The sequence below is a fragment of the Ovis aries genome, chromosome 15 (assembly GCF_016772045.2).
Source record: "Ovis aries strain OAR_USU_Benz2616 breed Rambouillet chromosome 15, ARS-UI_Ramb_v3.0, whole genome shotgun sequence".
Taxonomy (NCBI): Eukaryota; Metazoa; Chordata; class Mammalia; order Artiodactyla; family Bovidae; genus Ovis; species Ovis aries.
The window spans coordinates 3,551,992-3,568,461 of NC_056068.1; positions in this window are offsets into that span (position 1 = coordinate 3,551,992).

A 16,470-nucleotide genomic window follows, 5' to 3' on the forward strand; every position below is an offset into this window, starting at 1 on the left:
TAATTAGAGGCTAATTACTTTACAGTATTGTATTGGTTTTGCCATACATTGACATGAATCCCCCACTGGTGTACATGTGTTCCCCATCCTGAACACCCATCCCACCTCCTCCCTATCCCATCCCTCTGTGTGTGTGTGTGTGTGTGTGTGTGTGTGTGTGTGTGTGTGTTTATGTTGTCTTTGTCTGATTTTGGTATCATGATGACAGTGATTTTCTAGAATGTCTTTGGGAATGTATCTTCCTCTTCAATCTTTTTCAAGAACTTGAGAAGGGTTGGAAGAAGCCCTTCTTTTTATGTTTGTTAGAATTTGTCTGTGAAACCATCTGGATCTGGGCTTTTGTTTGTAATGGGTTATTTTATTATAAATGCTATTTCACTTCTAGTTATCTATCTGTTCAAATTATCTATTTCTTCTCTAGTCAATTTTAAATTTTTTTATTTTTTTTATTTTTTTAATTTTTATTTTTATTTTGTTTTACTTTACAATACTCTAGTCAATTTTGATGGGCTGTATATTTCTAGAAACTAGTCCATTCCCTCTAGGTTGTCAAATTTGTTGTCATATAATTTTTCAAAATATTCCCCTGTTTTTTCTATTTCTGCAAATTGAGTGTCATATCTCATTTTTCATTTCTTACTTTGTTTATTTGGGACTCTCTCTTCTTCTTGGTGGGTGTGGCAAGATGTTTGTTAATTTTGTTGACATTTTCAAAAGTTTTATTGATTTTAAACTGTTTTTAATCATTAGTTTAATTATTTTCTCTCTGATCTCTATTATTTCCTTCTTCTGCTTACTTTACATTTGTTTTTTCTTCTTTTCCAAACTCTTAATTGCTAAGTTAAGTTATTTTTTGAGGCTTTTCTTGTTTTATGAGAAATATCTGGGTCATTATGAAATTTCCTCTTAAGAAGTGTTTTTGCTTGCATCATATAGATTTTATATGCTTGTATTTTCAGTGTCATTTCTTTCAACTTACTTTTAAATTTTATATTTGATTCCATCATTAATCCATTTTTTTAGAAGTCAGGTTTTTTTTTTTCTCATTTTTTTCCCCTGTGGTTGATTTTTATTAATGCTTTTGTGGTACTGTGGTCAGAAAAGATGCTGAAATAATTTCTATATTCTTAAATTTGCTGAGATTCATTTTGGTTTTGTACCCTAATATTTTGTCAATCCTAGAGAATGTCTCAAATGCACTTGAAAAGAATAGGTATTCTGTTTTGTTTGTTTGTTTGTTTGTTTTTGAATGCATTATCATGAAAATTGCAATTAAGCATAACTGTTCTATTTTACCACTTAAGATCTCTATTGTCTTGTGGAATTTTGTCTAAAAGATCAACGTGAATGAGGTATTAAAACCTATTATTATTATCATATTCCTGTCAATTCCACTCTTTGTTTTGTTTGTTTGTTTGTTGTTTTTTGGTGTGTGTGTGTGCCCCACTACTATATTAGGAGGTGATGGAATTTTAGCAGAGCTATCTCAAATCCTAAATGATGATGCTATTAAAGTGCCACACTCAATATGCCAGCAAATTTGAAAACTCAACAAAGGCCACAGGACTGGAAAGGATCAGTTTTCATTCTAATCCCAAAGAAAGGCAATGCCAAAGAATGCCCGAACTACCACACAATTGCACTCATTTCACACACTAGCAAAGTAATGTGCAAAATTTACCAAGCAAGGCTTCAACAGTATGTGAAACAAGAACTTCCAGATGTTCAAGCTGGATGTAGAAAAAGCAGAAGAATCAGAGATCAAGTCACCAACATCTGTTGGATCATAGTAAAAGCAAGAGAGTTCCAGAAAAATATCTCCTGCTGCTTTATTGACTATGCCAAAAGCTTTTACTGTGCAGATCACAACAAACTGTGGAAAATTCTTCAAGAGGTAGGAATACCAGAACACCTTACCTACCTTCTGAGAAATCTGTGTGCGGGTCAAGAAGGAACAGCTAGAAGCAGACATGGAACAACAAGCTGGGTCCAAATTGGGAAAGGAACACATCAAGGATATATGTTTTCACCCTGTTTATTTAACTTATATGGAGAGTACATCCTGTGAAATATCAGGCTGGATAAAGCATAGCTGGAATCAATATAGCTGGGAGAAATATCAATAACATCAGATATGCAGAGGACACCGTCCTTATAACAGAAAGGGAAGAGGAACTAAATAATCTCTTGATGAAAGTGAAAGAGGAGAGTGAAAAATTTGGCTTAAAAATGAACATTCAAAAAGCTAAGATCATGGCATGCAGTCCCATCACTTCCTGGCAATTAAATGGGGAAACAATGGAAACAGTGACAGAAGTTATCTTCTTGAGATCCACAGTCATTGCAGATGGTGACTGCAGCTATGAAATTAAAAGACCCTTGCTCTTTGGAAGAAAAGCTATGACCAACCTAGACAGCATTTTACAAAGCAAGGACATTTATTTGCCAACAAAGGTCCAGCTAATCAAAGCTATGGTTTTTTCAGTTCAGTTTATTTCAGTTCAGTTGCTCAGTCATGTCTGACTCTTTGTGACCCCATGGACTGCAGCACACCAAGCTTCCCTGTCCATCACCAACTCCTGGAGCTTGCTCAAACTCATGTGCATTGAGTCGGTGATACCATCCAACCATCGCATTCTCTGTCATCCCCTTCTCCTGCCACATTCAATCTTTCCCAACATCAGCATCTTTTCTATTGTGTCAGTTCTTCACATCAGTTGGCCAAAGTATTGGAGTTTCAGCTTCAGCATCAGTCCTTCCAAGGAATACTTAAGACTGATTTCCTTTAGAATGGACTGGTTGGATCTCTGTGGTGTCCAAGGGAAGCTCAAGAGTCTTCAACACCACAGTTCAATTCTTTGGTGCTCAGCTTTCTCTATATTCCAACTCTCACATCCATATTACTAGAAAAACCATAGCTTTGACTAGACAGACCTTTGTTGGCAAAGTAATGTCTCTGCTTTTTAATATGATGTCTAGGTTAGTCATAACTTTTCTTGCAAGGAGCAAGCATCTTTTAATTTCATGACTGCAGTCACCATCTTCAGTGATTTTCGAGCCCCCCAAAATAAAATCTCTCATTGTTTCCCCATCTATTTGCCATGAGGTGGCAAATGCCATGGTCTTATTTTTTTGAGTGCTGAGTTTTAAGCCAACTTTCCAGTAGTCATGTATGGATGTGTATGGATGTGTATGTTTGTGAGAGTTGAACCATAAAGAAAGCTGAGCACCAAAGAATTGATGTTTTTGAACTGTGGTGTTTGAGAATTCTCTTGAGAGTCCCTTGGACTACAAGAAGATCAAACCAGTCAATCCTAAAGGAAATTAACCCTGATTATTCGTTGAAAGGACTGATGCTGAAACTGAAGATTTGACCACCTGATATAAAGAACTGATTCATTGAAATGCCCCTGATGCTGGGAAAGATTGAAGGCAGGAGGAGAAGGGGATGACAGAGGATGAGATGGTTAGATGGCATCACTGACTCGATGGTACTGAGTTAGAGCAAGCTCCGGGTGTTTGTAATGGACAGGGATGTCTGTTGTACTGCTGTTCATAGTGCCACAAAGAGTCAGACAGGACTGAGCAACTGAACTGAACTGATACTGATGAGTGTAGAATCCTTTTCCTGTATTGATCCTTTTATCATTAGATTGTGTCCTTTATCTTTCTTTATCGCCTTTGTTTTAAAGTCTATTTTGTCTGATATGAGGGTTGCAATCACCACTTTCTTGTTATTTCCATTTGTATGATGTATCTTCTTCCATTCCTTCACTTTCAATCTATGTGTGCACTTTGCCCTAAAGTGGGTCTTTTGTAGGCAGCATATTGTAGGCTTTTTTTTTTTTTCCAGTCAGTTTGCCACCACTGTATGTGTTTTGATTGGATTATTTAGTCCACTAACATTTAAGGTAATTATTAACAAATATATATTTATTATCATTTTAAATGTTGTTTTCCATTTGATACTGTATTTCTTCTTTGTTACTTCATTTTCCTTTTTCTTGTTATGGCTTATTTCCTTCCATTATATGCTTGTGTTCTCTCTTAATTTGGTTCTTATGAATGTATTGCATTTTTTTGATTTGTTGTTACTCTGGTTTTTTTTTTTTTTTTAAGTATCTTAACCTCTTCCTATATCTACTTGCTTTAGTGTGATAGTCACTGTGGCTTAAGCACATTCTTAATAAAGGTGAGGGGGAAATTTACATTTTCTTATTTTCCTCTCCCACATTTTATAATTTTGACATCCTTTTTTTAAATATAAATTTATTTTTACATCTTCATATTTATCCTTCTGCTGTTCATCATCAATATTATTGTTTTCACAAAAATGTTTTGATTTTTTAAAATCTGTCTGCTGGCTTATTTAAATAATTACAACTGTGATTTCCTCTTTCCTTCAGTTTTTTGCTTCTTTCCTATTTAGAGAATAATTTTTTTCAATATCTTCTTTAGGATACACTTAGCATTGCTTTTTTCTTTTTATTTTTCTTGTCTGAGAAATTCTTTATCTCTTCTTATATTGTAAATGATAATCTTGCTGCTTAGATTATTGTCAGTTGCATAATTTTCTTTTTAGGAATTTGAATATATGTTGTCACTCCCATCTGGTCTGCAATGTCTCTGGAAAGACATAAGCTGATAACCTTAATAAAGGGGTTCTCTTGTAATTAACTCTTTTTCTTTATCCTTGCTGCCTTTAGAATCCTCTAATTTTTTGCCTTTTAATTATGTTTTGGTGAAGGTCTGCTTAGCTTCATCTTGTTTGGGACCCTTTGTGATTACTGTACCTGGATTTTTGTTTCCTCTTTAGTTTTGGGGAGTTTTCAGCCATAATTTCTTCAAATATATTTTTGATCCCCTTTTCTCTTTCTTCCCCTTCTGGAATCCCTATTATGTATAGATTGGCATGCTTTATATTATCCCATAGATATCATATTACTTCTCTTTTTTATTCGGTTTTCTTCATTTGACTTTCTGTCTGCTGTTCTGATTGGGTGATTTCCATTATTCTATCATCCAGATCACTTATTCATTCTTCTTCATTATTCATTCCACCATTCATTGCTTTTACTTCAACTTTCCTCTCAGCAAATGAGCTTTCTAATTTTCCTTGGCTTCTCTTGATAGTTTCTAGTTTGTTTTTACAGCACTCTGCATTTCTGTTGATAGTCTTTCTTAATTTCTTTAGTATTTTTATTATCTCTGTTTTGAATTGCTGTCTATTAGACAGAAGAGGTCTCGTTCATTGTTCTTTCAGGGAAATTTTCTCTATCTTTTAATTGGGAATGATTCCTTCACTTCTTTGTTATATTTCTCTTTTTCTGTGTTTAAGAGAAACCATGATCTACTGTGGTCTTGGAGGGCTATTTATATGTGGGAGCATCCCTGTGTGGATTGGGTGGGTTTAATATATTTTGTGCAAAGGCTGTTTTAGTATGCATGTCTGCTGCCTCTTACCGCAGTGTGTGCTGGACATTATACCCTTGATAGGGAGTGTGGAGATGCAGCAGCAGTGCCTGCTCCCAGGGCTCTAGGCAGGGATGGTGGCTTGTGTGAAACCCTAGGGCCCACAGTGGACAGAGGTAGCCTGAGAGTTTTTCTGGAAATTGTGATGGAGGTGGTACCTGGTCTCCACTCCTAGAGCTCAAGTAGGCAGAGTCCTGTCACCTGGGAGTCCATGCAAGGAAAAAGACTGCAGTGGCGGTTCCTTCCCCTCTACTCACACACCTCACAAACAATGGTGTCTGGCCTCTTAGGTGGGCTCAGGCTTTCTCTGTATATACCCTCAGTCGAGGTCATACCAGACTCCAGCCCCTTAATTCCTGTCTAATTCCTGCACAGCCAGCCCTGATCTTCTCTTCATGTCTGATCTCTGAAGTCTGAGCTTGAGCACCTAGCCCCAACCCATAGCGGGGAATGCACACCCCAGGCTGGCTAGCACTGGGCTCTGGCACTGACTATTTGTGCAGACTTCTCTCCACTCTGGCTGCTGCAAACAAGTTGTTACACTCTCCTCTGGGAAATAAAAGCTTCCCCTCTGTCTTGGCTGATCTCCCACCAGAGTGAGGACTTCTGAGGGTGCAGGAATATTTCCTCTTTCACAACTCCCTTCCAGGGGGTGCAAGTCCCATCCTGATTCCTTTCTATCTTTCCTTTTTCTTTTGTTCTACCCTGTTATGTGGAGATTTTCTTGCTTTTCAAAAGACTGAGGTTTTCTGCCAGCATTCAGCAGATATTCTATGATAGTCATTCCACCTGTTGATTTATTTTTGCTGTGTCTGTGAGAGGAGATGAGTCTCACAGATACATCAGTGAGGGAAGGATAGAATGGGATGAAGGGAGAGAGTAGCATTGAAACATATACATTACTGTGTGTAAGACGGATAGCCACTGGAAAATTTCTCTGTGATGCAGGAAGCTTAAACCCATTGCTCTGTGACTGCCTAAAGGGGTGGGATAGGGTGGGAGTTGAGAGGGAATTTCAAGAGAAAGGGGACATTTGTATACCTGTGGCTGATTCGTGTTGATATATGGCAAAAAAACAGCACAATATTGTAAAGCAATTATCCTCCAATTAGAAATAAAGAATTTTTAAAGTTTTTGTTTGTTTGTTTGTCTTTTACTTTTAGTATAGCAGTTCTCAGTAGTAAATCAAGGTACATAGTCAAATAAACACTGGACAGAAAAAATGCAGTGTGGGGAAAATGTGAGAAAAATCCAAAAAAATTACCAAGTAGCTTCTATAACTTTGATTTTAGATTGATGAGTGAATGCTCTGCGGTTTAAAAGAGTGGATCTGCATATATAAATATATGTTGCATATATAAATATATGTGCTTCACATATATATCTCCAAACATCCTCCCTGTCTTAGAGTCATAACAATAATTAACAACATAGATTTTAGAGTTAGGCAAGAATTTTTCAATTTTTTTTTCAACTAATGTATTTTTTTTTTTTTTTGGAAGAAAGAAAGTTAAGAGAAAGTGAAGCCACTCAGTCGTGTCTGACTCTTTGCAAATCCATGGACTGTAGTCTACCAGGCTCCTCTATCCGTGGGATTCTCCAGGCAAATATACTGGAGTGGGTTGCCATTTCCTTCTTCAGGGGATCTTCCCCACCCAGGGATCAAACCCGGGTCTCCTACATTTCAGGCAGACGCTTTACCCTTTGAGCCGCCAGGAAAGCATTTTGTTTGAAAAAGGTTTTTAAATCACCCTTTCCCCCAAATACTAGAACACTGTTTCTCTGAAATGTATTCTTTTTAAGATTGACTTCTTAACTAGTTAGATAAGATGTCAATTCTGCTACAGATAATCCTCAAACATTACTACTTGACTTTAATGTGTTTAGTTTCTTTATTGATTAAAAAAAAATAATGATTCTTTCAAAATGTGGTGTTGAAGACTCTTGAGAGCCAACTCATTAGAAAAGACCCTGATGCTGGGAAAGATCAAAGGCAAGAGAAGAGGATGACAAGGGATGAGATGTTTGGATAGCCTTACCGACTCGATGGACATGAGTTTGAGGAAGCTCTGTGAGTTGGTGATGGACAGGGAAGTCTGGCATGCTGCAGTCTATGGGGTCACAAAGAGCTGGACACAACTGAGCAATTGAACAACAACTTTGTACAGAAGTTAAATAAGCAGGGTGACAATATACAGCCTTGATATACTTCTTCACCAATTTTGAACAAGTGCATTTTCCCATGTCCGGTTCTAGCTGTTGGTTATTGACCTGCATACATTTTCCTTAGGCAACAGGTAAGGTGCTCTAGTATTCCCAACTTTTTAAGAATTTCCGCAGTTTGTTGTATTCCATACAGTCAAAGACTTTTGCATAGTCAATGACTCAAAAGTATATATACATATAAATATATATATATATATATATATATATAATTCCCTTGCTTTTTCTATGATCCAACAGGTGTTGGCAATTTGAGTTCTGGTTCCTCTGCATTTTCTAAATTCAACTTGTACATTTGGAATTTCTCAGTTCATGTACTACTGAAACCTAGCTTGAAGGATTTTGAGCATTACTTTGCTAGCGTGTGAAATGAGCACAGTTGTAAGGTAGTCAAACATTCTTTGGAATTGCGTTTCTTTGAGATTGGAATGAAAACTGACCCATTCCGGTCCTGTGGCCCCTGCTGAAATTTCCAAATTCGCTGGCATATTGTGTGCAGCCATTTTAACAACGTCATCTTTTAGGAATGAAATAGCTCAGTCGGAATTCCATCTCCTTCACTAGTTTTGTTGGTAGTAATAGTTCCTCCTGCTGCTACTGCTGCTAAGTTGCTTCAGTCGTGTCCGACTCTGTGAGACCCCAAAGATGGCAGCCCCCCAGGCTCCACCATCCCTGGGATTCTCCAGGCAAGAACACTGGAGTGGGTTGCCATTTCCTTCTCCAGTGCATGAAAGTGAAAAGTGAAAGTGAATTCGCTCAGTTGTGTCAGACTCTTCGCGACCCCATGGACTGCAGCCCACCAGGCTCCTCCACCCATGGGGTTTTCCAGGCAAGAGTACTGAAGTGGGGTGCCATTGCCTTCTCCAAGTAATACTTCTTTGTCCATGACTAAATAGTTAAGCATATTTTTCTATGTGCTCTAAAAATGCTCCAGTATAACTTAAAGTTTTAATTTTAACTCTAAAAATTATCAGCAAATACTCTCATTAATTGTACATTAGCCAAGTTAATAATTCATTAAGTCACCAAGTTTCCAAAGTACAATCAAGACTATCTAGAAATAAAGTTAGTACTAAAATTTACCAAAGTGTTTCAACCTTTCTTAATGACTCAAAAAAAAAAAAAAACTTTAATATTTTCCGAGAGTCTTTCATTGAAAGGATCCCGATACAAAACAGATGGCACTCTTAAATTATTATAATTTATTGAAATTTTCTTTGCAAATGGGTTATAAACAGCCTAAGACTGTGGTATTGAGGAACCACATGGAATAAAGATCCCCAGGACCAGGGACAGAGGACTATTTCCACCTACAAAAATCAAAAGGATGAGCGAGAGAAGAGCCAGGAGAGACAAAGTCATATAAAAGATGCCACCTAGTGAAGTCTGTGTGTTAACAGACTCAATCAACTTGAAGTAATCCCTCAAGGAAGGCAGCTAGACGCAGGAGAGCATGGAAGCTGCTGGTGTATTCTGTAGGGGTCAGCTTCCTGAGATAGCAGAGCAGAAATGGAGATGAAGCACATTTACGAACAGACAAAGGAAGATATTCTGCACATTTTTCCAAGGGGTCAGGGACTTCCTGTGCTATGCTTTTTGTTGTACCCACTCTAGTATTCTTGCCTGGAGAATCCCATGGACGGAGGAACTTGGTGGGCTACAGTCCACGGGTTGCAAAGAGTCGGATACGACTGAGCGACTTCACTTTCACTGCTTACAGTACTGCCATAACTATTTTTGGAATAAATATATGAACAATTAAATTATAAGAAATATTCAGTGGACATTAGGTTAAAACTAAAATTTTAAAAAGCATTCTTACCTGAAAATATTTTCCATTTACCCTCCATATAATTACTTGATTTGTTAAAGCACTGATATGAAAATGTCTAACCCAATAAATTCTTTGTATCTATGTAAACACAAATTAATAAAAATTTGCTTTTGAAAGTACTGCATCAGGCGCTTTCTTAACAGATCTCTAATTAATTGAATCTCTTCTCATAACGTTCTCCCTTGTCCCTGGAAACACATACTCTGTTGCTTAGGACACATGCAATGGCCAATGGACTGTACCACTCCTGCGTCCCCAGTGGAATCTGAATTCACCAAAAGCCTGATACTTGCTTGCAAATCTGGTTGTACTTGTCAATATATTATTTAATTAAAATAATATATGTGAACCGATGATATGTAATACAAAAGAGGAGGGTTTTTATGAAAATTAAGTTGCATGCTGGGAAAAGATAATGAAACTGAGTCACAAAAACATGGTGTTGGTTTGGGTGTAGGAAAGTAATGAAAATCCTGACATCTTCATGGAAGTATTGCTTTTCTTTAGCATTTTTAACCATTTGCTTCATTTTAAATAGATTTAAGTTAAAGATCACTGATAATATAGTCAGGGTATGATTTATGCCAGAAAGATGACATTGAAATTCAGTCATAAAACAACATTCAAAGAAAGTCTACTGAACTCCCAACAAAACTTCTAACTGAATGGTTACATATAAAACTACAAAACATTATACATATAAACTTTATTATAATCCCTTATTTAATATGAATTTTTAGTTATGTAGTTAAGAAATATTCTATTAAAGTTGCATTTTTACATAAAATGAATCAGAAAAGCACTATTTGTCATAAAATTGCACATGACTGTATTTATTTTCATATCCATGCTTATTGATTCAAAACATATTTGCTAAGTACCTAATACATTCACATCATAGTATAGCCAATGAATAGTCATGAATAAAACAAATAAGTTTTGCCTCCTCTCTAAAACCTGCTTGCTAATAGGAAGGAGCATAAAATATTCATAAATACATACATATATACTTGCATACATACATATATAAACAAATAAGCAATGAAAGGAAAGACAGGGGCAAGGAAGGAAAAATAACATAATCTCAAATATAGAAATGTTATATAATAAAGTAGAATAAAGGGAGTGGGATCTCTCTTAATGGAAGTAATCTCTGGAAATATTTATGGTACATTATAAAAGAATGAAGTTTTTCACTATGTGAGCATATATTATTATAGAAAAGGACCTGAGCATTGACTATTTTACAGAAGGATACAAGCATAGACTATAATAGAGAAGAACCCATTAAAATAGGCAGTAGGAGATCCAAATTCAACCAATAGGTCAATTATCAATTTGGAAGCAATTGGGAGCATTCAAAAAAGAAATGTGAGTGTGATTGTGAGGACAAAACCCTGATTATTGTGAGTTAAGGAAAGAATAAATAATGAAGAAAGAGTGAATAAAGATCATTCTAATGAGAATTTTATTGTCAATATGGAAATAACACCCTCTTTCTTCCACTCACTCAGTTGGGAAAATGTGAAGAAGAGGGAATTGAAAACTTTTCCATAAATGGAAGCAACTTCTCCTTTCAAGCCAGCAGGTGCTGAGAAGAAAAGAGCAATCACAAATTGAGTCAGTGAACACTGACTCTGCCACATTGCTTTCTCATTTCTCGTTTAAGTCCTTGAAGGTGTTAACTGCAGAAAGGCTTGACTTCATATAAAATTCAGAAGTGAGAGGAAGCAAAACCAATTGAATTTTAAAGTAAAGCTTAAATTAATGAGCAGCAAAGATTTACTTTTCTATATAAGGATCTAAAACTATGTATACAAATAAACATCATATCATTCAATGTGAACATCACACATTTCATAGGTATATAGTTTTACATTACATTTCATATAGCATGTAGTGTGTATATAGTCACCATACTATAATGGCATATGATGTCTACTAAAATAAAGATGTATAAAGCTACTCTGATTTGTGTTATTCTGAGAAAAAACCTCCAAATGGTCATTCTGGCCTATTCCCCTGGAAAAATACAAGCTGGTTTTATAATATGGTGAACTTTCCCTCAGAGGTCTATAAAATTTGATCAAATCAGATCATAACACAAATTATAATGAAAATGGATGGCATCATCTTTTCCCAACTGTATGGAATATTGCTGAAGTGGAATCCACTCTAATTTTTCTACTGTCTCAGAATTTTCCAACTGTCTCATAATTTTCCAGTAGAAAAAATGCCCTGTTATATTTTACAGTGACAGATATCTTTTATTTCAGGGTGTGTGCTTCACTTGACATACCTAGAATAAAATAAATCATGACTACATATTTAGTTATCCTCCACAGTTGGTTGTTTGTTTGTTTGTTTCCCCTTCAACCAAGACACATTTTATTGTGGTTTTTTAAAAAAAGAGCTTAGACCCAAAGGGATGGTACAGGGAGGGAGGAGGGAAGAGGGTTCACGATGGGGAACACATGTATACCTGTGGCAGATTCATGTTGATGTATGGCAAAAACAATACAATATTGTAAACTAATTAACCTCCAATTAAAATAAATAAATTTATATTTAAAAAAATAAATAAATTTTAAAAAGAAAAATAAATTTTAAAAAGAGCTTAAAAGATCCAATTTAAATCCAGTTTAGAAAGCTTAGTCACTTTAAATAGACATACAGATAAAAAGGAAAGAAAATTTCTGGGTTTTCAATCATATGAAATCATAAATGACTTTGAGACCAGAAAAATTAAAACAATTGCACAAACATGTTAATGATATCTAGATAACATCCCAGGAATGATGGATAATAACACATAATTTATGAGTAAATACTTTCCTCTGAATATTAAATATATTAGATTGGAATACAAGAGCAAATAGTTCTGTCGAACTTACAAAAATTCTCTGTTTTAGAATAATCGCACATAGTATTATTAAAGTACACTGGTTATATCAATAATAAAATAAATCAAATTATTTTCAGAATAGAGAGCACAAAACATCACAGTGTTGTTCAGAAATATTTCAAATCATAAATATGATCACATTAGGAATAGAAATATGCAGTTTTGTTAGAGTGTGAAGGTCATGAGGAGCCATTCATCTAGAGGAAAACAACTTAGCATCATGGGAAGTTACAGGTTCTGGAGAGAGGCAGGGTTTGGTATGGCCTGGAGACAGGCCATATCATTGTATCACAGTTTGGATTCCCTCAGAAGAAGACTCTAAAGTAAGAATTTGTGTGTAAGGAGTTTATTTGGGAGCTAGAAGGTCACTTGCAATGATGTAAGAAAATATTAGAGTAGGAATAGGGGACACTAATTAACCCAGCTCTTATAGATTGTGGCTGGAGATTATTCTCTAGGGATAGTTCTGAGTACTGGTGCAAAACATATTCTTAAAATTCTCCTAACCAGAAAGAAAGAAGTTGGAGTGTTTAGTGAGGGCCACTGGTCAAAGATTATCTTTAGGGATGTTAATTTCCCAGTACTCACGGCTAGTATCTTGGTTAAAGTAAAAATTCTATAAAGCATAGAAGTAGATATTTGCAGGATTATTTTCATAATGCTTTAAGTTCAAGTTGTCTCATTTTAGACACTGTAATTTTAATTTTAAAAAACTGATTCAGGTTTCCGGAGAACAAAAGAAAAGAAAAGCCTAAAGAGCGCATTTATTTTGGGGGTTAATCATTGAACCGTATCACATTATGATGAGGTATTTGTTTCTGTGGCATGAATGCAACTGCATCATTGGTTCAATATATGCTCATCAGTCAGTTCAGTTCAGTCACTCAGTCATGTATGACTCTGCGACCCCATGAATCCCCACACCAGACCTCCCTGTCCATCACTAACTCCTGGAGTTCACTCAGATTCATATTCATCAAGTCAGTGATACCATCCAGCCATCTCACCCTCTGTCATCCCCTTCTCCTCCTGCCCCCAATCCCTCCCAGCATCAAAGTCTTTTCCAATGAGTCAACTCTTCACATGAGATGGCCAAAGTACCAGAGTTTCAGCTTTAGCATCATTCCTTCCAAAGAAATCCCAGGGCTGATCTTCAGAATGGACTAGTTGGATCTCCTTGCAGTCCAAGGGACTCTCAAGAGTATTCTCCAACACCACAGTTCAAAAGCATCAGTTCTTTGGTGCTCAGCCTTCTTCACAGTCCAACTCTCACAACCATACATGACTACTGGAAAAATCATAGCCTTGACTAGACGGACCTTAGTCGGCAAACTTCATAGAATAAGATTAAAACAGATAACTAGGCATTTCATGTAATATGCAAAGAATCTTTATTCCTGAGAATGTGAAGTTTAAAAAATATTCTATAGTTCCTCTTTGGCTTTCAAATAAGTGTCCACTTCTTTGATTACATTAGTATAGTTCTGAATTTCCAGGTTTTTAATGGAGTTTTTTTAGTTGAAAACAATTCATAAGGAAATAATCTTTAATAACACACTGGATATAGCTGATGTGTTAATTTGACAGCCACCAGCATCATTCACTTAATAAACAGTTATTTATCCACTGTTCTGTGTGTTGGTTGATGAAGAAATGCAGCAGCAAAGGGGAAAAAAAGAAACAAAACTCCTGCTTTCAGGGAATTTCTTTCTGCATGTCAGGGAGTGGTCTCTCATAAGAACAGAGCAGGGTAAGAGGACAAAGACTGTCCGAGTCAAGGCACGATCATGTTCAATTTTGGTAGCTCATCTGATAAGATGGCATTGAAGTAAAACCTTGAAGGAAGGAATGGAGAAAATTGTGGAGATACTAAGTATGTAAAGGGTGAGACAAGGGGAATTCCCAAAGAGATAGCAGCTATGCAATGACTGTTGTAGAAGTCAATTGACATATCTATAAGACAGCAATGTGGTCTTTATGGCTAGAATGCTACAAGTGGAAGGTGGAAAATGACAGAATAAAAGATGAGAGCGCTAACAAGAGAATCAGACTTCTTACAGTGGTCTCTTACAGGACATTTGTTTCTTTCTGAACAATATAAAAAGATACTGCAAGATTCTAAACTGAGGAGCAGCATGACCTAACTTATCTCATATTTCTGTGTGGAGGATATTCTGCATAGCAAAGACAGAAGCAAGAAATTTTAGAAGACTGTTGGAACTTATAAGTTGAGAAATTAATGTGGCTTGGTTGGAGATGACAGTAATGGAGGTGGTTAGAAATGGCAAGATGCTAAATATATTTTTGAGGTATTTAAAATATTTTTCCTTGCTGGCTTGTGTTTAGAGTGTGAATGAGAGTCAAGAGCAACTGAAGGTATTTTGAACTGCGCCAGTGGTAGAATGAAAAAGACATTACTAAATCAAGAAGTGGGGAAAGAACAAAAGTGTATGACTAGAGTTTAGGAGTAGATGAGAGTCATCAACATAGTTATGGTACAGAATTCTTTGAGACTGAATAAGATCTCCAAGGAAGTTAGAGAAAATAGAGAAACCAGCTGTCCAAGAACTGAGTGTGGAAGATTACAATATTTAGAGCTTGGCAATATGGGAAGAATGGAGAAAAGGAGGCAAAAGTGGTCTGAGAGGAGGAGAAAAAGCTAACTTAAGAAAAGGAGTCAACAACTGATCAACCTTATCAGATGTTGTGGATAACTTGGGGGGCTTTTCTGGTGGCTCAGTGGTAAAGCACCTGCCTGCAATGCAGGAGATGCTGCAGGTTCGATCTCTGGGTTGGGAAGATCCTCTGGAGAAGGCATGGCAAGCCAATAAAGTATTCTTGCCTGGACAATCCCATGGACAGAGGAACTTGGTGGGCTATAGTCCATAGTGTTGCGAAAGTCGGGCATGACTGAGCACACACTCATGGATAACTTGAATAAAACAAGGAAAGATTATTGGCAATTGGTTAGATACAGTGTAGGCCATTAGGTAATACAAAAGGGGCAGTTTCATGGAGGGTAGAGAGGAAAACCTCATTGGAAGGAATTCAAAGGACAGGGAGGAGAAAAGGGGATATAGAAAATATTGATAGCTTTCAAGGTGTTTTGTGAAAAACAAACAAACAAAAAAGAAAACAACAAGAAGGTTGTGGGGTGGGCAGAGAACTACAGTGGCAGGTCATTCAATTGGACATACAGTCAACAGATTAGCTTTTGTTTTGTTTTAATATCACTCATAAATATTAGAATATTTTTATACAGTGATGGCCATTATCCAACTCAGGGAAAATGTTACCAGACATTTGGCCCTGCCCAAAACATCCATATGATACTTATTTTATAAATCATTTGGTTTAAGTCAAAAGGTTTCTTAAATTTGATCCTGCTCATAAGCATTTGGTGGCTCATGCCAAAAGGTCTTTAAGATGCTGTCCTATCCAAAATGTCATTGAGCATACTTGGTCCATGACCAATGAAAGAACCAAGTATTAATGACCCTTTGAAATAGACCAAAGGCCTTCATGAATGTTTTCAAAGGGATCAAATATGATCAAATATCAAGGATCTTTTTGGCATGGACTAAATGTCTTATGTGTATTTGGGCAGGACCAAATCATCTGCAAGTCAAGGAAACTAATGATAATGCAGAAAAAAAAAATTAGAGAATAATTTCAGGATCAAGTTTCTTGAGGAAGTGGACTTCTGAATTCAAAGTTCACTCAGAAGAATTTACCATAGGCAAAACAAATAATCCAGCCATCAAAATAAGGAAGACAGAGTTTCAGATGTAAGTCTATTAGGTTTAGTGGTACAAGCACATCCAAGTTTTTCCTGTTTGTTTCTCCTCCTGTTGCTTTTCTTTCTTTCTTTTTTCCTTTCTTTTAAACCAATGAGATTTGAGACCAGGTCACCAGTTGAGAGTTTTAGCCAAGATGTATTTGAGGTTTCACGACATATAGGATTGTAGTTGTCTAAATAAGTGGGCAAGTGAAAGAATTAGAGATAAATCTTCAGAGAGTGAAATAAAGGTGTAGG